Source organism: Rhinoderma darwinii, chromosome 2, assembly GCF_050947455.1.
Source record: "Rhinoderma darwinii isolate aRhiDar2 chromosome 2, aRhiDar2.hap1, whole genome shotgun sequence".
NCBI classification, from domain to species: domain Eukaryota; kingdom Metazoa; phylum Chordata; class Amphibia; order Anura; family Rhinodermatidae; genus Rhinoderma; species Rhinoderma darwinii.
In genome coordinates this window covers 195,092,661-195,114,738 of record NC_134688.1, presented here as the reverse complement: position 1 = coordinate 195,114,738, position 22,078 = coordinate 195,092,661, and the positions used below count along the sequence as shown (strand labels likewise).

The window sequence follows — 22,078 nt, the reverse complement described above, 5'->3', positions numbered from 1 at the left end:
GGACTCCTAGCATCGTACATATGTATGATGCTAGGAGCCCGGCTCCCTGCACTGTGTTCGGTCCACTACTTGCGGCCGAAATACGTCCGTCAATTACGGACGTAATTAGTGTGTGTGCACATACCCTTATATCAGCATGTATGGTACGTTATACTCGCAAGCATCATACGGTTATATCCGCATGTATTGTACGGGTATATTCACGTAATTGTTACAGACTTTATGCTGATAAGTGAGGACGACAGGATACGAGTGAATGACATGAAGTGCGGACCACCAGGCACAGAGTACACAGTATTGGATACACTGCAGGGCGCTGTGCCGGCGGTCACATGACGCGGGGTCCCGGGAGAGTACCGCTGTCAGGTGACGGCTGTTGAGGAGAAGGCGCGGGCACGCTGCAGTGTGGACGCGCAGGCGGGAGGTGACAGCCGGGGAGCGCGCTGTGTCTGTTGGCCGGAGAGAGCTGCCAGGAGGAGGTGGAGGAGTGATAGAGAGAAAGGAAAAGTGGGCAGGCACCGACAGGAAGAGCCGTAGAAGAAGCCGGGCTAGTGACTGGGGTCCTGGCAAACAAAGCGAAGCGCCAGGGCGAGCGGGGTTCTCTGAGCTGCGGAGCCAGGAGGTGAGTGTGATGGAGATGAGGTACCCAGATGTGCCTCCCCGAGGCCTGCACACCGGCCGTATAGTGCGCCGCCCCTGTCAGCGAGCACGGTGCCCCCCGATCTGCTGCTCTCCAGCCTTTGTTATGTGTCCTCCCCCTTCTCTGCCTGCTGCGATCACATCCCCCATCTCTCCTCCCCTGGGGTCTCTCTTCCTGTCAGGATCTCTGGGGGAGCTGCTCCCTGTCCTCATGTGACATAAGTGGAGCGGATACGTGACCTCCGCGTTCATCCTTGGCTACAAACTTTGCGGCTGCTGTAAGTTTTCTATGGGTGTTGATGGGTGGCCAGGTGAGCGCCCATCACACACCTCATGTCGTGTATTGGCATGTCTTGCTGGAATAAGCAGCTGTTATGGCATATCTGGTATTTACACACACTCTGGGTCACATGTATGCCTGGTGACAGACAGCTGGGTTACACTGGGTGCTGCAGACAACTTGTATTTTGATAAAAGTCAAAAATAAGTGGACAATTTCGGTGGCACCCCTTCGCCCCACCGTGGCTCCCAAGTAAAAACGACAGGGGGCAACATAAACTGTAAGGTGAATCTCCCGATTGTACTGTAGATCATAATGTTGTATTGGCATAAATGACCCATTGCCTGTCCTTACTGGCGCGGAGGTGTCACATGCCTCTGCCCACCCACTCCCTCCATTAGGCGGTGCTGTGTTTGTAAACATTGCGGTGGCAGGACTGTTCTAAAGCTTTGCAGCTGGCACCTAACTTTTGGGTTGTTTTGCATTGACATCTACAGAAGTCTAGCTACTAGTAGGACAGTAGTTCCACGGAGAGACAGGGACTCCTAGCATCGTACATAAGTATGATGCTAGGAGCCCGGCTCCCTGCACTGTGTTCGGTCCGGTACTTGTGGCCGAAATACGTCCGTCATTTACGGACGTAATTAGTGTGTGTGCACATACCCTGATTGTACTTTCACAAGTCTTTTGATAGGTCATAGAGACATACAGTGGCAGCAGGAGTTTTGATCGGTGGGGGTCTCCGTTCTGAATACGAAGGTGCTGAGCGCAGCGCACCTTCGGATGATTGACGCTCCTTGTTAGGCTGAAGGCGGCTCACATAGAACGTCTATAAAACAATTTTTAGCCTGACAAGAAGAGCCGATCACAGCAGAAGGTTCATGCTGCTTCTGCAACTTTGTTTCAGCAACCATGGGGGTCTCCGCACTCAAAACCCTACCGATCAAAACTTCTCAGGCTGGATTCACACAGAGTTTTTTTGCAGGTGGAAAATCTGCCTCAAAATTCTATTTGGAAGTTTGAGGCAGATTTTCCTCTCCCTGCACACCAATTTTCGCTGCGTTTTTTGCCCGCGGCTATAGAGCGCCGCGGGCATAAAACGCTGCAAAATGTGCTTTCTCTGCCTCCCATTGATGTCAATGGGAGGTCAGAGGCGTAACCGCATGAAGATATTGCATGTCCCTTCTTTCTCCCGTGAGCCGGTTTTACTGCTCGCGGGAGAAAATCACCTCTGCCTCCCATTGAAATCAATGGGAGGCATTTTCGGACGGTTTTTGGCGAGTTTTGCAGTACGGTTTCCGCGTCAAAGAACTCTGTGTGAACCCAGCCTTATATGTCACTGTGACATACCAAAAGTTTTTGGACAGTGCTTACTCTTTAGGATAAACATGCATGCTCAGCTGGTTTGAGTATGCTTGTTTATAGGTTAGGCAGGGGTCATAGCTTTTGGCTGAATGAACGTGTTCCTCCAATGATGATTCCAGCTGCATCTCTCATAAGGGTACATTCAGATAGTCAGGTCAAATCGCAGTTTATTACCACAAAATTTGGGATAAAGGTAACCCGCGACTTGACTTTATAGTCTGAATATACGCTAAACGTGACTGCAGAAGACGCAGCTGGGAGAGCAGGGCTTTACAGGTAAAGTTTTCAGCGTCCTATGTTTAACTGGACAACTAGGCCATCCGTTCTCCTGGCTGCGTCCCCCGCAGTCGTTCTTCATCTTCTGGTGGAAGACACGGCAGTGCTTATCTCTGGAGGTATACTTTACAGCTTTGCTGAAAATGGGTATCCAGCTGTATGGCGGTCATTGCAGCTCCCACCGGGGGTTTTCAACTGGATTTTCCATATTCCTGACTGGCAAAGCAGCCTGGTCATTCAGTAGTATGGGCAGGGCTATTTATGACTATTTTACTCCTAGGACATTGTCATCACAGCTAGGTGACAAGCCCTGTGGAACCAGTAGCTGCAAGCATCTCACTTGCCAGTACACCTAATGTAGAAATTTGGTCCCCAAACTCCGATCCTCTGATACAGGGCCACTTCACGGACGCAAGATCTCTACATAGATCCGTATATTTATTATAAAACACGCGCATAAAATAGAAATTCTGAGTAGATATTTTAGATTGAAAACATAACTGAATCTAAAAGTGTTTTATGTAGTTGATGCAGTTTTCAGAATCTCCGGATTCTTTATGGTCCTTGGTAGACAGTCGGTGCCCATTGACAGAAATACCCTCCTATATAGCTGTGCTATGGTCCTTTATGTTGCATTGGAACATGCATGCAACCCAGGCAAAAACGCTTGTTTAAGTAAGGTGCTGCACGCGGACTTTTTGTAGCGTAATACTTGCAATGTATAGGAGTACAGTGCATTGAGTTCCGTGTACATGCATCTATTATGGGATTTCCATGTGACTGTCATGTAATAGATCTACATATCAATTTCTAGTGAAGTCCGGGTGAATTCACCGCAAAATATTTGTTTCTGAAATTTCGGTCTTTTGCTGAATGGGGTTGTTTTGGCAGCAAGCACATGGATTGCTGACAGCTCTATTCAGATGAACAGGACAGTCACACACATTTTCCACGTGTGAATGTACACTTAGGGTATGTTCACACGCAAGATCAAAAAGGGCTGACAATTACGGAGCTGTTTTCAGAGAAAACAGCCTCTGATTGTCAGCCATTTTTGAAGCTGAAAACTTTTTTTGAGGAGGTTTTTCTAGACTTTTTGGAGCTGTTTTTCTATGGACACAATGGAAAAACCGCTCAAGAAGTGACATACTACTTCTTGTTACGGGCTGTTTTTCGAACGTGCGGTTTTTAAAAACGGCTGTGTAAAAAACACGCCCCCTCTGAACATAACGCCGTTTTTCCCATTGAATTCCATGGGCAGATGTTTATAGGCTTTTTCAGGCATATTTCTGGATTTGGCTAAAAAAAAACTGAGCAAAAAAATTGCATCAAACTGCATGTGTAATGTGGCTTTAATAAAGATTGTCCGTTTTTTTTCTTTTCTTATTTTGCTCTTCAGTTTTTCCAAATTTGGTCAATAGTTGAAAAAATACAACAAACCCTCTTTTGGGATCTTCCAGTTTTATATGAATTTGCAGGCATAAAAAACTGCCTGCGCCTTTTTTTCCTTAATTTTTCGCAGTGTTGTAGGTTTTTTTCTGCCTCCTATTGATTTCAATGGGAGGTCAGTGGCGGAAACCGCAACAAGAAAGGACAAGGCCTTTTTTTGTCTCGCGAGCAGCCAAAGCCGCCCTGAAAAATAAAACCCCTCTCCATCCCTTTTGAAATCAATGGGGGCTGATTTCATATTTGGCGCTGATTCAGACGCGGTTGGAACGGAAACCGCATAGCTTGCCGTGCTACGCTGTTTCCATAACTTCCGTTCACTTCTATGGGAGTTACGGAAACAGCGTAGCTCAGCGAGCACTCAGCTGTTTCCGTAACTCTCGACCACCTAACTAGGAAGTGGCCGGGAGGCAGCGAGAGCCGAGTAAACTAAAATGGGATTTAGGGGGCCCTGTTCTAGAGGTAGGTGCGGGTCCTAGAGGTGGGACTCACATTTATCTGACATTTCTGACATATCCTGTGGATATGTCATAAATGTCCCTGATGGGAGAACCCCTTTAAGCATATTAGAAAATTTTAGGACTTTTCATTAGACAACGATTAAGGTTTATTTACATCAACTTGAAAAAAGCCGTCTGAAAAACACACAGCACTTGTAGGAATAATGACCATATCTTTCCTGACGGGAAGCTGCAGAGCATGAATCTCTTGTGACTTTCCTCTTTTATCAGATTTCTTCTATGGAAGTGATTCCTGTAATACAAAGGTCCCCAACCTATTGTAGGTCAAAACTCACACGGAGTAATAAAAGGGAAAAACCCCTATTAAAGGTATAATGGAGAGACATGGCTTTACCCTAGTGTTAACTGCTAGTGATCTGGTTTTCACCCTGGTACTAAGTTATCGCTTTGTTATGACATCCCTGGTGCCAATAGTTCACAATAGTATCTAAGGCTGCCAACAGCTGGGGAGCCACATGGAGGGGCCCAATAGTCACACGGGCCACTATATGCGGTTCCCTAATATATATATGTGTCTGGTTTTCATGGTTCATTGATTCCTTATCTAAGAGAGGGTTTACACGCTGCATTGTCAGTATTCACGGTTTAGTATCAAATCAGTAGTCGCAGCATCATATATTTTTCCTCCGTCTTTCATACATGCAAGCATTAGGAATAAGGGAATACTAAGCTTCTTACTGTGCTCCTTTTCGATACATGTCCCGCATTTCTTTCAGTGTTAGTTTACATTAGATTTGCCATTTACTGACGAATATTTTATACTGCTAATAGATATTGGGGGAGATGTATTAAGACTGCGCCAGTCTTAATAAAAATATAGCTGGAGTAACGTGACAAATTTGTTAAGAGGCATATGCATTTTAATAAATTAGTCACATCCTTAGCGCTGGCGGCCGTTCTGGATACAGGAGCTATGGAGACGAGCAGGACGTTGTGTCTCCCACTGAAGAGTTCTAGGCAGCTGGGAGCTCGGACTTTACACAGTTCGGGCTGCTGCTAGAAAAGATATCTAATACAAGTGATTTAGAAAAATGAATATAGTGAACACTCCTACTCCATAATGTTTTTTCACTGAAAATGGAGGTACACACTGACAGCTAGGGGTTTAAGGGTTAATTCCAAATTCAGGCATTTATGGCATATGTGCCAAAAATGTCTGATAGATACGGGGCCCAGATCTGGATGTGCCAAAAATGTCTGATAGATACGGGACCCAGATCTGGATGTGCCAAAAATGTCTGATAGATACGGGGCCCAGATCTGGATGTGCCAAAAATGTCTGATAGATACGGGGCCCAGATCTGGATGTGCCAAAAATGTCTGATAGATACGGGGCCCAGATCTGGATGTGCCAAAAATGTCTGATAGATACGGGACCCAGATCTGGATGTGCCAAAAATGTCTGATAGATGCGGGACCCAGATCTGGATGTGCCAAAAATGTCTGATAGATACGGGGCCCAGATCTGGATGTGCCATAAATGTCTGATAGATACGGGGCCCAGATCTGGATGTGCCATAAATGTCTGATAGATGCGGGACCCAGATCTGGATGTGCCAAAAATGTCTGATAGATACGGGGCCCAGATCTGGATGTGCCATAAATGTCTGATAGATACGGGGCCCAGATCTGGATGTGCCATAAATGTCTGATAGATACGGGGCCAAAAATGTCTGATAGATACGGGGCCAAAAATGTCTGAGTTAGGAATATCCCTTAAATAACGTCTGTTAGGGCGTAATGTACTTACATATAGAAATATTCTACTGCATTGCAGTAAGAAAATAAATACTTACTGTTAGTTCAGTTTACATGGTGGATTTTGCTTGGTGGGTCCCACCGTGGAATTACTTCTGCCATCGGCAGGAAGATTCCTCCTCCCATTGTCTTTAACGGGAGGTTTGGTTGGAATCCTCCCGAAGATCGGGCAGGACGCTTCTTATTCCCGCTAGCTGAAAACATTTTCTAGCGGGAAAAACTAAGCGTCCGAAACCCATTGAAATTAATGGGAGGTCGAATTTTGCTGCAAAATTTGCCCCGTGGGAACAGGGCCTAAATGTTCAAGTTCCATAATGGGACTTAAATTTAGGTGTTAAAATAAATCAAATCTTTATTCTTCCAAACAGCCATGGACAACTGGTGAAGTTTCTGATCTGGAACACAAAGGAGGGAGATGTAGCAAAATTGGTACAAGGGAAAAGTGGAGTAGTTGCCTATTGCAACCAATCAGATTCTACCTCTGATTTTTTCAGAGGCCCCTTGGAAAATGAAAGCATCAACCTGATTGGTTGCCACCAGCTTTGATACACCTCCCCCTCACACCATGTTTTTAGCTTATGTCACACATATTTCTAAAAACGTAGGGGAGACTTAAACTGTCCAGTACCCGAAGGCTTCTATTATACAGGCGTACAATAGAAGTCTGTCCTTTCAGCATACTTTGGCAACATTTTCTTTTTTCTTCAAATTAAAAAAAACTGACAGAGGACACATACGTGGTGTGAACGTCTGTCTGGCCAGTATTTACCAGAACTGCCACTGCTCCTTTTAAGCCCTGTTAGGGCTTGTCCACACGTGACGGAATCGCTGCGAATTGCGGACGGAAAATACGCAGCAGAATACAGTAGCAGCAAAGCGGGTGAGATTTAACAAGTCACAACCACACACTGCGTAAAATATCTGACAAATTGACCTGCGGTGCGTATTTTTCGTATCGAAGCACGTCAATCCCCGCTGCAGAAAGCGGACTGGATTGCTGCGTTTTTCAGAGGAGATGTCACCGTCTCCCAGCCTTGCGGAAAACGCAGCAAAATCCGCACCATTTTCTGCAGTAAAAAATGACGGAAATGGTGCGGTTTTTGCACAGTGGAATTTCTGCTAGTTTCTGCAGCAAGTCGGTTCGGTGTGGACAAGCCCTTGTGATGTTTCCTTCAGTAGATGGGCATTGTGGAATCCTGCTGATGTCGTCACAAAGGTCAGTGGTAGCCTTCATAAACAGTGCGTTCATTCAGCGCCTGCCTCCAGAGACCATGGGGAACAGACGGCTTTCTATAGAAGCTGACCGAGATCACACTGGTATCATCTGTCTCCGGCCAGTATATTACAAGCAAATCGCTTCTACTCGGTCACGCATAAAAGCCATGTTGTTCAGCGGAAATCAAATCTAAATGGGACTTCTGTTAATGTAACACATCCCATATATATCACAGCCCTGCTCGCCATTCATCTGGATGGAGACGTTTTTCATGTGTGGGTCACCATTCCATGTGGTGGGATGAAACCTTTCATTCTTGTCAGGTAGGTCCTGCGTGCAAATGTCACTTGATGATGTCATCGCTAACCGTTCCGGACGGTTCATATCTGTGCTGATCTGTAATTGTAGTCTTGGATTTATTACATCTACTTATACGATCTGGACTTTTAAATGCCTACATCAAAGTAAAGCAAATCCAGCAAGTTATTTATGATCACGCTTATGGTGGCTTTGGCTTGTCAACTTTTATACTGTCGATTTCTAGAGCCATAGAAGTACAATGATTGTCCGTGTTTATATCCACTTGGTATTTAGGAGTGGAATAAAAATAGACTTGTGTTAGTGATGTCACCATTAAGTAAGCAGTGGCTGGATGTGAGCATCGTGTGCTTGAAGGAATTAATTATAAGATGGAATCAAACGTTGGCGCTTCAGAAGCGGCTGTGGAACTGTGAAATATCATGAGACCTGATTTTTTTTTTTTTTTTCAATTTGCATTTCTGCTTCCTTAATTAAATGGATCTATAAATACAGAGTGTGAATGATGCCGTTATCAGGTGGAGCAGAAATAGTGCCGCCTGCACTACATCTCACTATCTCATGTTCTTAACCCAATTGCTCTTTTTTTTTTTTGTCTCCCTTCACAGTAAATCTTCAGTGAGACATTTTTATTTCTCTTTAGTCTTTTTGCTATGTACTTAAAGGCTATGGATACTTTTTCACAGAATTAAATATATATATATTTGTTTTTTTATTATAATTCTTCATTTGCTTCCTAAATGCAAAATGAAGCAACTTTCTAAAGTCTTCATTAGGACTTTCCTACCATTTTGTTGTTGAAGAGTCTGTGCAGTTCATGTGACGCTCATTAAAACGGCAAATTGTAGTAAAATTGCTTGCCGTTTTTGCCATGTGATACTCAGCCGCACGGCAAGAACTGCCTCGCAACTGCACCATTTGAATAAACGGTTAGAGATACCAGTCTGGCGGGAATGGTACACAACAGGCTGTAGATAGGAAGGTAAGAACCCCCAGCAGATCTGGAGGGGTAGAGATCACATCTGGGCAGAATCAGTGTATGTCTCAGCACAGAAGGCCTTATTCACACGGACGTGTCTGTTTTGCGCGCGCAAAAAACGCTGCGTTTTGCGCGCGCAAAAGCTCCGTGTGTCATCAGCATATGGTGCGTGGCGGCGTGATTTTCGCGCAGCCGGCATCATGATGACACTTTGGTTTTATGTTTACAAACAGAAAAGCACGTGGTGCTTTTCTGTTTTCATTCATTGTTTTTACTTCTGTAGCGCGCATCACGCGCGGCACCCGGAAGTGCTTCCGTGTGCCGAGCTCGATTTGCACGCACCCATTGACTTCAATGGGTGCGTGCAGCGCGAAACACGGGCAAATATAGGACATGTCATGAGTTTCACGCAGGGCACATACGCTGCGTGAAATTCACTGACAGTCTGAACGGCCCCATTCATTAACATAGGTCCGTGCGACGTGCGTGATTTCCACGCGCGTAGCATGGATGTATTATATGTTCGTGTGAATAAGGCCGGGTTCACACGAGCGTGTGCGTTTTGCATGCGCAGAAGGCACTTGACAGCTCCGTGTGACAGCCCCGTATGATGCACGGCTGCGTGCTTTTCGCGCAGCCGCCATCATTATGACACTCAGTTTGGATGTTTGAAAATCACGCTAGTCGCACGGAAGTGCGTCCGTGTGGCATGCGTGGTTTTCACGCACCCATTGACTTCAATGGGTGCGTGATGCGCGAAAAACGCCCAAAGAACGGACATGTCTAGACTAATATAGGTCCGTGCGATGCACGTGAAAATCACGCGCGTTGCACGGACGTATATCCTGTTCGTCTGAATAAGCCCTAAGTGAGAGAAAATCACACATGGGCTGTCTGTGTCTATAAGGAGATTGCCGTATACGAATGAAGCTATGCTAGTACATGAGAGCTAGTGAAGACAGCAGCATCCTGGAGTGACAGACCAGACATCCAGTATGTATTACTCGGAGGGACACATCCATATGAGAATAGTCTGAAACTAGGTTGTACAATGAATATCATGAGGTCTTTAATGAATGAAGATTGCAGCCTGGTATTTTGTGAAACTTTTTTAACCCTAGTTAGTCGCTAACATATGTTAAAATCATTATTTCCATGTGATTTGATGTTCATAGCCTTTATCTGCAGGATTGATCTTTTCCTTGCAATAAGTTAACATAAGAAAGCAAATCCAGATCCTGGTGAGAACTCCGGATAGGATAAAAGAAGTGAACTGATGAAAGGCTGTACATGGGCAGATATGTGTAGGTTTTCCTTTGCTCCCTTGACTCATATGCTGCATTAGATACTCACTCCAATGGGCTTTGTCATGTTTTTTTTAACATTTTATTTTGAAAGGTTTTAGAAGACAGATAAGGTATCGCATTGGCATTGGCCAACAGTAGATTACAGTATAAGGGTATTTTCACACGGAGTGTTTTCAGACGTTTTTCGGGCCGTAAACATCCCAAAAAACGGCTGAAAAATCGGAAGCAGAACGCCTCCAAACATCTGCCCATTGATTTCAATGGGAAAACCGTTGTTCTGCTCCGACAGGCCGTTTATTTTTTTTTTATTTTTTTTAAATCATTAAGATTTTTATTAAGGTTTTTTAAACACATTACAGAAAACAAATACATCCAAAATTCAGCACCTAAGGTCTCCCAACATGAGATGGCCCGACGGCCGTTTTTCAAAACGGCCGTGAAATAGAAGTACATGTCACTTATTCAGCCGTTTTCATAGACTATGGAAAAACGGCTCCAAAAACGGCCGTAAAAAACGTCACGATAATCGCGAGTGGCTTAAAAAACGTCTGAAAATCAGGAGCTGTTTTCCCTTGAAAACAGCTCCGTATTTTGAGCCGTTTTTTATTTTGTTTGTGCACATCCCCTAAAAGGTATCATACTGCTGACAAAGTAAACCGGCAGCAATAGTTTATATAGGAAAACGGCACTTTGCATGGATGTAATTATTGTACTAGTATTGCAAGCGTGTTAGTAGCAGGATGATAAAAAGGTTTTCTGTTTCACAACCCTTGTCCATATGATTTATGAATTCCCATTGTGCGTTTTTGTAGCGTTTTTAACATTCGTTGTTTTGGTTGAGAAACTCCCATGTCTCTCAATGGGAACACATCTACCAAGATGAAAAAAATGCATGTAAAAAAAACCGTAACAAACACGTGATCCCAGCCTTAGGAGTGTGGGACCCACCTCGGTTTGCTAAAGCCAAAATATTTGGTATTTGGCTCTGAAGGATCTCTTGTGTCCAAAAAAGTCAGTTGACCCATTAATTTCAGTGGGATTTGGGTACTTCAATGCAAAGCGACTCCCTTCAGCACATGTCTTGTTCCCTAACTTGTCCTGTCCCGTGTAATGCTAGATCAGGAAAGCTTCTGACTTCCATGGTGCTGCATAATCTTCATCATTCGATTTACTGAAGATGCATATTTGTAGCCATTAAAATGTTGCTTATGACATCCATGACCATATATTTTAAAGGGATTTTCCAGAGTTAGGTAAATGAAAGCTCAAAAGGTTTGTGCAGGAGTAGAAAAATATAACTGCTGTCTTCCAAAAACAGCACCACACCTGTCCATGGGTTTTCTGGATTGCAGCTCAGGTCCATTGAAGTGAATAAGGCTAAGGCCCTGTTCACATCTGCGTCGGGGCATTCCGTTGTTCTGCTCCGTAAGAGGAGCAGAACAAGGGAAGGCCGGACACAACGGTCCCGTTGCAACACAGAAACCACCGGTGGCTGACAATCCCATTGACTTTAATGGGTTCCGTCGGGGTGTCTGGTTTACCGAAAGCAATAGTGCAGCATTCTGCGGTATTATTTCTGCTGGATCTGCGACGGAGGCCCCTAATGGAGCCTCCAACACAGATGTGAACAGGTCCTTGGCTGCAATACCACACACAACCCGTGGACAGACATGGGGCTGTTTTAGGAAGAAAGCAGTAGTTTTTTTTTTTTTTTCACAATCAAAGACTATTTTCTGCTGCGAGAAGTATTCGATCTGTACCAGTTTTTAGACTCCGGATTCAACAAGAATTTCTCTTACACTGTCAGCAAGCAGGTATCTTGAAACTGAAAGTAAGGCCTTATTCACACGGACGTGTCCGTTTTGCACGCGCAAAAGCTCCGTGTGTCATCAGCATATGGTGCGTGGCGGCGTGATTTTCGCGCAGCCGGCATCATGATGACACTCTGTTTTTATGTTTACAAACAGAAAAGCACGTGGTGCTTTTCTGTTTTCATTCATTCTTTTTACTATTGCGCGGCACATGGAAGTACTTCCGTGTGCCGAGCGCAATTTGACGCACCCATTGACTAAAATGGGTACGTGCTGCGCAAAACACGGGCAAGTATAGGACATGTCGTGAGTTTTACGCAGCGCACATACGCTGCGTGAAAATCACTGACAGTCTGAACGGCCCCATTCACTTACATAGGTCCGTGCGACGCGCGTGAAAATCACGCGCGTAGCACGGACGTATAACACGTTCGTGTGAATAAGGCCTAAAAGTACATTAGAAGGTTGCAGAACTTTTCATCCTACAATAATGCATTTTTTATCATTTCTGTATTTACTTGAAGGCAAAAAAATCGTCCCTTAGGCCCGGTTCACATGGAGTTTTTTGACGCAGAAAATGCCCCCCACTGATTTCAATGGGGGCTGAGGCGTTTTTTTTTCTGACATCAATGGGAGGCAGAGAAAGTGTTTTTCTCCGGCAAACGTCGTGCAGTCAGATTAAAATCTGCCTCAAAATTCCAGACGGAATTTTGAGGCAGAATTCTCTGCCTGCAAAAAAACTCAGTGTGAACTGGGCTTTAATGGGGTTTCCCTCCCCACTATTAACATAGGATAGGTGATAAATGTATGAGCCCTGGGACCCCCACCGATCTCTAGAACGTCATATATTGATCACCTGTCTTGTGGACAGATAATAAATGTTAATTATGAGAGCACTCCTCTACATCTCAGTAGGAATAGAGGGTGGGCAGTCCATTCAATGTGCAATCTCTTTGCAGCTTTACAAATAAGGGCTAGTTCACACAGTTTTTTGGAGCTGTTTTTGATGCAGAATCCGCTCCAAAAAACGCCCGAAATCAAGCAGAAAGAAACGCGGAAGGGAAAAAGAATCAACATGCTCTTTCTTCCCGTGTTTCCGTCTCTGACCTCCCATTGAATGGGAGGCAGAGAAAGTGTTTTTCACTGCGTTTTATGCCACGGCTCAATGGCAAAAAAAACGCGGCAAAGAAACTGCAGGCAGGTCAAAATCTGCCTGGAAATTCCTGAAGGAATTTTGAGGCAGATTTTTCTGCCTGCAATAAAACTATGTTCACACTGAGTTTTTTTGCAGGCGGAATTTCTGCCTCAAAATTCAGTTTGGAAGTTTGAGGCAGATTTTCCTCTCCCTGCACGCTGATTTTCGTTGCATTTTTAGGCTATGTTCACACGGAGTATTTTGGGGGAGGAATATCTGCCTCAAAGCTCCAAACTGAATTTTGAGGCAGATATTCCTCCCCCAAAATACTCTGTGTGAATAGCAATTATCGCGCCGTTTTTCGCCCGCGGCCATTGAGCGCCGCGGGCAGAAAACACGCTTTCTCCTGCCTCCCATTGAAGTCAATGGGAGGTCGGAGGCGGAAGCGCCCGAAGATAGGGCATGTCGCTTCTTTTTCCCGCGAGGCAGTTTTACTGATTTCAATGGGAGGCGTTCTCGAGCCGTTTCTGCCGAGTTTTGCGACGCGGTTTCCGCGTCAAAAAACTCGGCAAAAGACCCCGTGTGAACATAGCCTGTGGCTATGTTCACACGGGGTATTTTGCCGAGTTTTTTGATGCGGAAACCGCGTCGCAAAACTCGGCAGAAACGGCCCGAGAACGCCTCCCATTGATTTCAATGGGAGGCGTCGGCGTCTTTTTCCCGCGAGCAGTAAAACTGCCTCGCGGGAAAAAGAAGCGACATGCCCTATCTTCGGGCGCTTCCGCCTCCGACCTCGCATTGACTTCAATGGGAGGCAGGAGAAAGCGTATATCTCGCTGTTTTATGCCCGCGGCGCTCAATGGCCGCGGGCGAAAAACGGCGCGAAAATCGGCGTGCAGGGAGAGGAATATCTGCCTCAAAGTTCCAAACGGAATTTTGAGGCAGATATTCCTCCCCCAAAATACTCCGTGTGAACATAGCCTTAGCCCGCTGCCATTGAGCGCCGCGGGCATAAAACGCCACGAAATACGCTTTCTCTGCCTCCCATTGATGTCAATGGGAGGTCAGAGGTGTAAACGCCCGAAGATAGGGCATGTCGCTTCTTTCTCCCGCGAGACGGTTTTACCGCTCACGGGAAAAAGACGCTTCCGCCTCCCATTGAAATCAATGGGAGGCATTTTCTGGCCCGTTTTTGACGAGTTTTGCAGCACGGTGTCTGCGTCAAAAAACTCTTGTGTGAACCCAGACAATGGCTAAACGTGCCAAAAAATGGCCGAAAATGCTTCCCATTGATTTCAATGGGAGGCGGAGGCGTATTTTTCCGGCTCGCGGGAAAAAGAAGAGACATGCCCTATCTTTGGGCGTTTACGCCTCTGACCTCCCATTGATATCAATGGGAGGCAGAGAAAGCGTATTTCGCGGAGTTTTATGCCCGCGGCGCTCAATGGCCGCAGGCGAAAAATGCAGCGAAAATCGATGTTCAGGCAGAGGAAAATCTGCCTCAAAATTCCAAACGGAGTTTTTTGGCACTGGTTTTGATGCGAAAACCGCGTCGGAATCAGAGCAAAAAAACAGCCTAAACCGCCTCCCATTGATTTCAATGGGACATGGAGGCATTTTTTTCCCCGAGCGGCTTTTAGCGGCATGTCCTATTGCCACAGTTTTGCCTCTTACCTGCCATTAAAATCATTGGGAGGCAGAAAAAGCGTGGCAAGAAAGTGCAGGCAGGTCAAAATCAGCCGTTTTTTTTCTGCCTGCAAAATACTATGTGTGAACTAGGCCTTGTGAAAATGTTCTGACTTCGTTAAGCACACCACATGTATATTTAAATGTTAACAATATGATCATCTATTTTTTTTTTTTTCTCTAGCAAATCCACGTGGTGAATTTTCTACATTGGCTCGTTCCATGTCTTTTTTCTAAACTTGACCGACGTGAATCGTGTAAGTAATTTCATTGTGGACTTTTCTTAAATGTAACTAAGAAAGCGCAGGATTAGGCCCCATGCACACGACCGTAAAAACTCTCCGTAATTTCGGACCACAATACGGTCCGCAATTACGGACATGTTCAGTTCTATTGTCTGTGTTTTAGAACTATGTCAGGAATTATGGCGCATGTCCTACTTTTTGTATTTTACGGGCCGTGCTCCCAGACTTTGTATGGAAGAACGGCACGAAAATGCGGCCCGTATATCCTCAATCGGCGCTCATTTCTGCAAATTTACATGGCTGCATGTATTTCTATGGGGGTGTTCATGCGGCCGCTGTTTCACCAGGCCGTGTGAACGACCCGTGAAAAAATAGGATTTGTCCTATTTTTGTCCGTTTTCATGGATCCCTCAAAACACTCAAGTCTGAGAGATCCGTGAAAAACGGTCCCGCGTGTGTGAAAAACGGTCACTTTTCATGGCCGATTTGACACCGGTTCGTCTGAATAAGGGCTTAGTATCCTCTCTCCCGCTTTTCAGCTTTCTAGTGACCCTGAGGGGTGGGAGGAGGGGAAGAAACAGGAACTTTTCTTCATGTTCTCACCCCTCTTACTAATAAGAGAAATTACGTATTCCCTGATTGTCACATTTGGGGGTCAGGGGCGAATAGATAAGCAGTTGCTCATACCCTGCGCTTAATCAGGACATTTTAGACTCCGTAATTCGGACGACTCACAGGGTCTGCGTTGCTGATATTTTTGGTCAGTGCACATATGTGCATGAAGACATAGACAAGTGGCGTGTATAAACTCAGCACATCTTCAGGTTTTGTTTGCCTCTACTTGGGTCAGACTTTTAGCCACAAATATAACTTTTTTTATTCAGTTTTTACGTAATGTTACACTCCAATGCAAAGCTGCATGAAGGCACCCATGGGTGTAATGCGCTGGGTGGCATTTTCACAATGTGCGTCTGCTTTTTTAACAGGTATAATATGATTTTTATATTTTATAGTTTCAATTTTGTTTGTCAAGAGTGTTAAAATTGTTGTGGCAGTGAAAATTCTTATGGGGTTTAAAATATAATCCAAACATCAGTAGATTAGAAAACCAATTTTCATATTTGGTATTTCTGAGTTAATAGAGGAGGCTTCCCTATTCACGACCTTCATCTCTTGGCCGTAGTGGAGAGCGGCAACAAAAGAGCATCTCTCTCGCTCTGGAGGACCTGTCTTGCGTTATACTGACAACCCATTCATTTGAATGGGCACTGAGTAATGACTAATTTCCCCTGTGGTGGCGCTACAGGAAAATTACAGCTGATTGCTGGGGGTCCCAGCAGGGCGACACTTTGTGACTAGCTTATTGTCAAAGGACTATTCTAACAAGCGAGGATTGTCCAAAGCAGAGAACCCCTTTAATTAAATAAATTCAATTAATTTAAAAAATAAAAAAAATCGGAATTCAGCGCAGATAACGGAGGTCATCTTTTGCATTTTGGTTTGTTCGTTGTTTTTTTACGGTTTCAACTGTATCTGCATCGGTTCCCTGCTCTACTATTCACTGTATAACGCTGGCTACTTATGGCTCAGCGCAGACCGGCGCGATGACGTCACTGCCTCGCACCTGTCTGTGCTGAGCCAATGGTGGGTGAGCACGCATGTATTCAGTCCACGCAAAATTGTTGGACTAGTGAAAGGGTTAAACTCCTATAAATTTGCATTTATTACCCTGGGAACTAATTAATCCTTTTACCTCCAGTGCTGTCATACACCGTGCTGACTAATGAGTTATAATGATATCTTTGTTAATCCCACATTTCAGACAGATAATGAATGTTTACATACTCAGACTTGTCTAATGTGGTCATTGTTTTTTTGTTTTTTTTTTCTCTTGAAGCCACCAATAATACACAAATGGAAAGTAGCTTTCTTAGTCCTTTTTTTTTCAACTGGATTTCGGTGTGAATTCCACCCAAAATCTATGTGAAATCCACCCAAAACCTGCCTCCCATGGTTTTCAATGGGAAAAGACTTTAAATTTAAAATCTGCGTCAGTAAATGACACTGACGCGGTAAATCTGTCAGATTTCCACACAGATTAGCCCCGTTGAATTGGGCTAATCCACATTTGGATTCACGGCACATGGACTAGAAATCTGTGTAAAAAATCTGCGAATAACGCATATATTTCTGACGCGGCTTTCACTTCCTTCCGCTGTTGACCCATCAGAGGACACATGCTTTTTACGGAAATATGTCAGTGAATTGCTGCTTATGTAGTTTTAAAAGTTGACCACACACGATTTAACGCTTAAAGTGGTATTCCCATCTCAGACGTTTATGAAATATACACCGGAAATGCCAGAAAAGTTCACCTTTGGGACCCGCGCCTATCTCCAGAACGGGCCCCCTGATTTCCCCCCCGTCCTACCTTCTGCCGCTTTTGCTTTGTAGAAAACCCGGCCACCTCAGTGGCCAAAGCAAACGGCTGGGCACGTTCTGCTTTGCTGCTTTCTGAACTCCTATAGAAGTGAAAAGAAGTTACGGAAACGGTGTAGCACAGCGAGCTACGCTGTTTCTGGTCTATGTTTCCCAATCGCTTCTATTGGCGTTCCGTCAACATCATAGCAAAAAGCGCTTGACTGATTCATTAAAACCCGACAGCAGAAGGGGGTACGGGGGCCCTGTTCTATAAGTAGGTGTGGGTCCCAGAGGTGGGACCCACATCTATTAGATATTTGTGGAATATCCTGTGTATACGTCATAAATGTCCAAGATGGGAATACCCCTTTAATGTTGAGAGATCTAAAAGATCCATTGACCGTACATAAGCTTTGGATGTGGTCTAGTGTTAATGTGTCCTTACATCATCATGTAACTTGAAGGTGGGTACTGATCCTTAGCAGTGGCATAACTACCACTGTAGCAGCCATAGCGGCTGCTACGGGGCCCATGGCATGAGTGGGCCTGTTCAGCCCAGCACATAACATGGCCAGGCAGCACGGGCCCTCTCATTTCCAGTGGCTTCGATATCACCGGGCATCCGGGGCCCTGGGCGACTGCCACATTCAATTGTATCTGCGTCCTTAGGAAGCCGATACAATTGAATACTATTGTGTAGCAGGGAGCAAGCTCCCTTCTCTGCTGTTTACTAGGTTATAGGCCTCGTTAGGCCTGATTCCTTAGTATGCTTCTTATATTGGAAGTTAATGGCGGAAACGTAGCATACAAAATCCTCTATGCTAAACATAATTTGACAAGTAACATTTTCCAAGGGTATTACATGTCACATTGTGTAATTGAAACTTTGCTGATTTCTTACCCAAAAGATGCTGCAACACTTTCTAAAGTGCCGGAATCATTATTTCACCATTTATGTGTCTTAACATTTCATCTGAAACTTAGGGAGGTTTTTTACAAAGAACTCAAGGCGTTAAAATACAACCGTCTGAAACTGGTCTATATCATTGCTGTAGGAGACTCTGAATTGTGTTAGAGATTTCCAGTGAAGCAATTTTCGAACTAGCTTTAAAAGTGGTTCAGGTGTATTACAGAGCGCTATAACCCCTCCTGCTTAATAATGGCCGGAGATTGAAGTACACAAACCCCTTCCCCAATCGATTGCATAGTCCGGCATTGGCACAGTGACTTGCCAGAAGATGTTTTAGGCTGGGGCCAGACCTAGACTTTTTTGTAGTCAGTGATAAATCGCTGTCCATAGGAATGTATTGGGCTAGAGTGTGAAATTATTTGACTACAAAATAAAAAAAAATACATTCTTTTAAAATTGTTGCAGTCTAGTAAATTGCTACAGTTTTTGTTTTTTTTTCTATTGCTACATGCTGGGATTTTAGTGGTACACACTTGCCTGGAGCGATTTTGAAGAAGTTTTCAATCTGCTCAATGCGTTCGTATATACACCGATTTATCACAGGGATTTTTAAAGCGTCATAAATAGCTCTAGCCTTATGCATTCCTATGGACAGCGATTCTGCAAAAAAGTCTAGGTATGGCCCCGGCCTTAAAGAGAACCTCTCCTGACATTACTGTTTTAGGCCTCATGCACACGACCGTATTTTTGTCCACCCATAAATACTGGCGTAAGTACGGGTCCTTGGTCACACGTATTCGACCCGTATTGCACCAGTATTTACGGACCCGTGCCCGTAAATACGGGTCCGGTGTCACCCGTATTCTACCCGTATTTACGAGCACGTTTTTGGCTGCAAAATTGCACTGCACTAATCGGCAGCCCTTCTCTCTATCAGTGCAGGATAGAGAGAAGGGACAGCCCTTTCCGTAATAAAAGTAAAAGAAATTCATACTTACCCGGCCGTTGTCTTGGTGACGCGTCCCTCTTTCGACATCCAGCCCGTCCTCCCTGGATGACAAAGCAGTCCATGTGACCGCTGCAGCCAGTGAGTGGCCTGTGATTGGCTGCAGCGGTCACATGGGCTGTAACGTCATCCCAGGAGGCCAGACTGGAGGAAGAAGCAGGGAGTTCTGGGTAAGTATGAACGTCTTTTTTTTTTTTTTACAGCTTTATCTATATTGTGATCGGTAGCCACTGTCCAGGGTGCTGAAACAGTTACTGCCGATCGTTTAACTCTTTCAGCACCCTAGACAGTGGCTATTTACTGACGTCGCCTAGCAACGCTCCCGTAATTACGGGTGCACACACGTAGTCACCCGTAATTACGGGAGCCCCATAGACTTCTATGGGCTGCCCGTGCCGTAATTACGGCCTGAAATAGGACATTTTCTATCTTTTTCAACGGCACAGGCACCTTCCCGTAAGCATACGGGGAGGTACCCGTGGCCAATAGAAGTCTATGCGCCCGTAGTTATGGGCCGTAATTACGGGAGTTTTTACGGTCGTATGCATGGGGCCTTAGTAAATTATTGTATTTCCCATGAAATTACAATATCGGGGCATCCTTTCTTGGAACTCCTACACACTCCTTTGACGGGCAATGGTAACACTTTCTTGTCAATTTATTCATATTTTTATAGGGGGGATAAGCGAGGAATGGCACAACACAGTTTTTTAAAAAATATTACAGAATTGTTATTTCATGGGTAATACAAGTATTTACTAGAATCAATATGTTAGGAGAGGTGACCGGACCTTTTTAAAGTGGGTTTCTCCATTAATGATTCATTGCTGGGGGCATGGCCTAGCGCGCAGTGGGAGCAGTCGCATGAACTAGTAGTTCCGCAGTGAACCCGCTCCATTATTATGCTGCAGACATCCTACGGCTTCCAAAATTCCGTCCAGACGGTCGAGGGCGACTACCGTAGCCAGCATGAGTCCTACCAGAGGTCAGTCGGCCGCGGAGAAGCTGCAAGAATTTTTCCCGGGGAGAGGGACAAGATGGCGGCCGCCCCGTCTGCCTCAACGTTCTAAAGGAGGTGACTCCTCGGGCAGCCTTGAAACAGCCTCAAAGGAAACTTCGGAGCCCACATTGTCTGAAATGACATATAAGTTGCTGTCCGCTATTGCAGCCTGCAAAACCTTGCTTACTGGTAAGCTGGAGGAAGTAAAGATTGATATTGGTCTTATGAGATAGGACATGCAGACCATGAGGGAAAGCTTAACCCACGTGGAGGACAGAGTATCCTGCGTGGAAGATAGGACAGCATCCTTACCTGGCGCCATTGCTGATCTGGAGTCGGCGGCCAAACTATGGAAACAGAAGTCAGATGATCTGAAGAACAGGCTCCGCCGTAATAACATTCGGATAATCGGCATGCCGGAGAGGGTTGAAGGTCAGTACCCGGGTGACTTCGTCCTGCAGTGGATAAAAGATTTGCTCCCTGATGCACCATTTTCGCAAGCTTTGGCGCTGGAGAGAGCTCACAGGGTACCGGGGAGACCACTGCCCCCGGGGGCGCCTCCCAGACCGTTGCTCACCCGCATGCTTAATTCTACGCTTGATTCTACGCCTGACACGTAGGCTCCCGGAGATTACATATAATGGGGCAAAAGTTTCTATATTCCTTGACTTCTCGGCTGACCTACAAAAGAGACGTGCAACATTTCTTGCTGTTAGGAGACGCCTGAGAGATCTTGGCATTCCTTCCTCCATGTCCTATCCAGTAAGATTGAGAATTGTGGATGGAGACAGATCCGTTTTCTTCAACTCCCCACAGGCTGCTGATGATTGGGTGAGAAATAAGTGCCCACCTCGTCTGAGCTAAATCTGCCTGATGACACTGATGGAGTTTCATGTAAGGATGACTGACGGTGTTGGACTATTCTGAATTACTGGATTTCCATAACGGATCGTAGGATATTGGGAACATTTCATTCTGACGCTAATTTGGAGATCGGATGGACCTATTGTCTGGCAAGTTCGAGTTACTGTGTCCTTTTCTTTGTGGGACTCCCTATCTAGGGAAGTTACCGCACATCCCTTTGCTTTTGGAAGCTCAACAAGTTGCTATATGGTGTGGGTTTTAGGCATGCTCCGGCAATGTTACATGCATCTCCCTGCATTGCCAGTATTGTTATACTATTTGCAGTTAGTTTTTTTGGTTTTGCCTTGGGTGAGGGCAGTTATGATAGCACTAATGTACAAATGTATGCGCATAATGGATTCATCGTTTAATTATCAGCCACTTTTGAGAAGTGCGGGATTGTTGATATTTTTACGGCATTATAGATCTCTCCTACATGTGAGAAGTATATTTTATAAATGTCTTCTTTAACTGTTATGTCGTGGAATGTGAGGGGTATGGGTAGTCCACAGAAGAGAGCAGTATTGTATGGACACATTCATAAATTTAACCCTCATATATTATGCCTTCAGGAGACGCATTTGACGCCTGCTAAAATTAAAACTATTCTTAGGCCCTGGGTCCAGTGGTCTAGCCACTCGTATCACACATCGTATTCTAGGGGTGTTTCCATTTTGTTGCATAAATCTGTGAGATGGGAAGCAATTCATACTAAAACCCATAGTGAGGGCAGGTATGTATTTGTGTATTCTCTCATAGAAAATGTTCCTTATGTTTTATTGGGCGTGTACATTCCTCCGCCAGCATCTTTACAGATTTTACATATGGCGGCCACCTTTGCTGCAACATATCCAAC

At 45.0% G+C, this 22,078-nt stretch overlaps 1 protein-coding gene across 2 annotated transcripts in view; it reads left to right on the top strand.

The window, feature by feature from the left end:
* Window positions 1-379: 379 nt before the first annotated feature.
* NCK2 (NCK adaptor protein 2) overlaps window positions 380-22,078 on the top strand; it is a 57,130-nt gene continuing 35,431 nt past the window's right edge. The window contains exons 1-2 of one of the 2 annotated variants that reach the window (XM_075850339.1): window positions 380-622; window positions 14,922-14,994. The gene's annotated coding sequence lies outside the window, so the exon portion shown is untranslated. The remainder of the gene's footprint in view (window positions 623-14,921; window positions 14,995-22,078) is intronic. The other variant, XM_075850340.1, reaches the window with a different exon arrangement.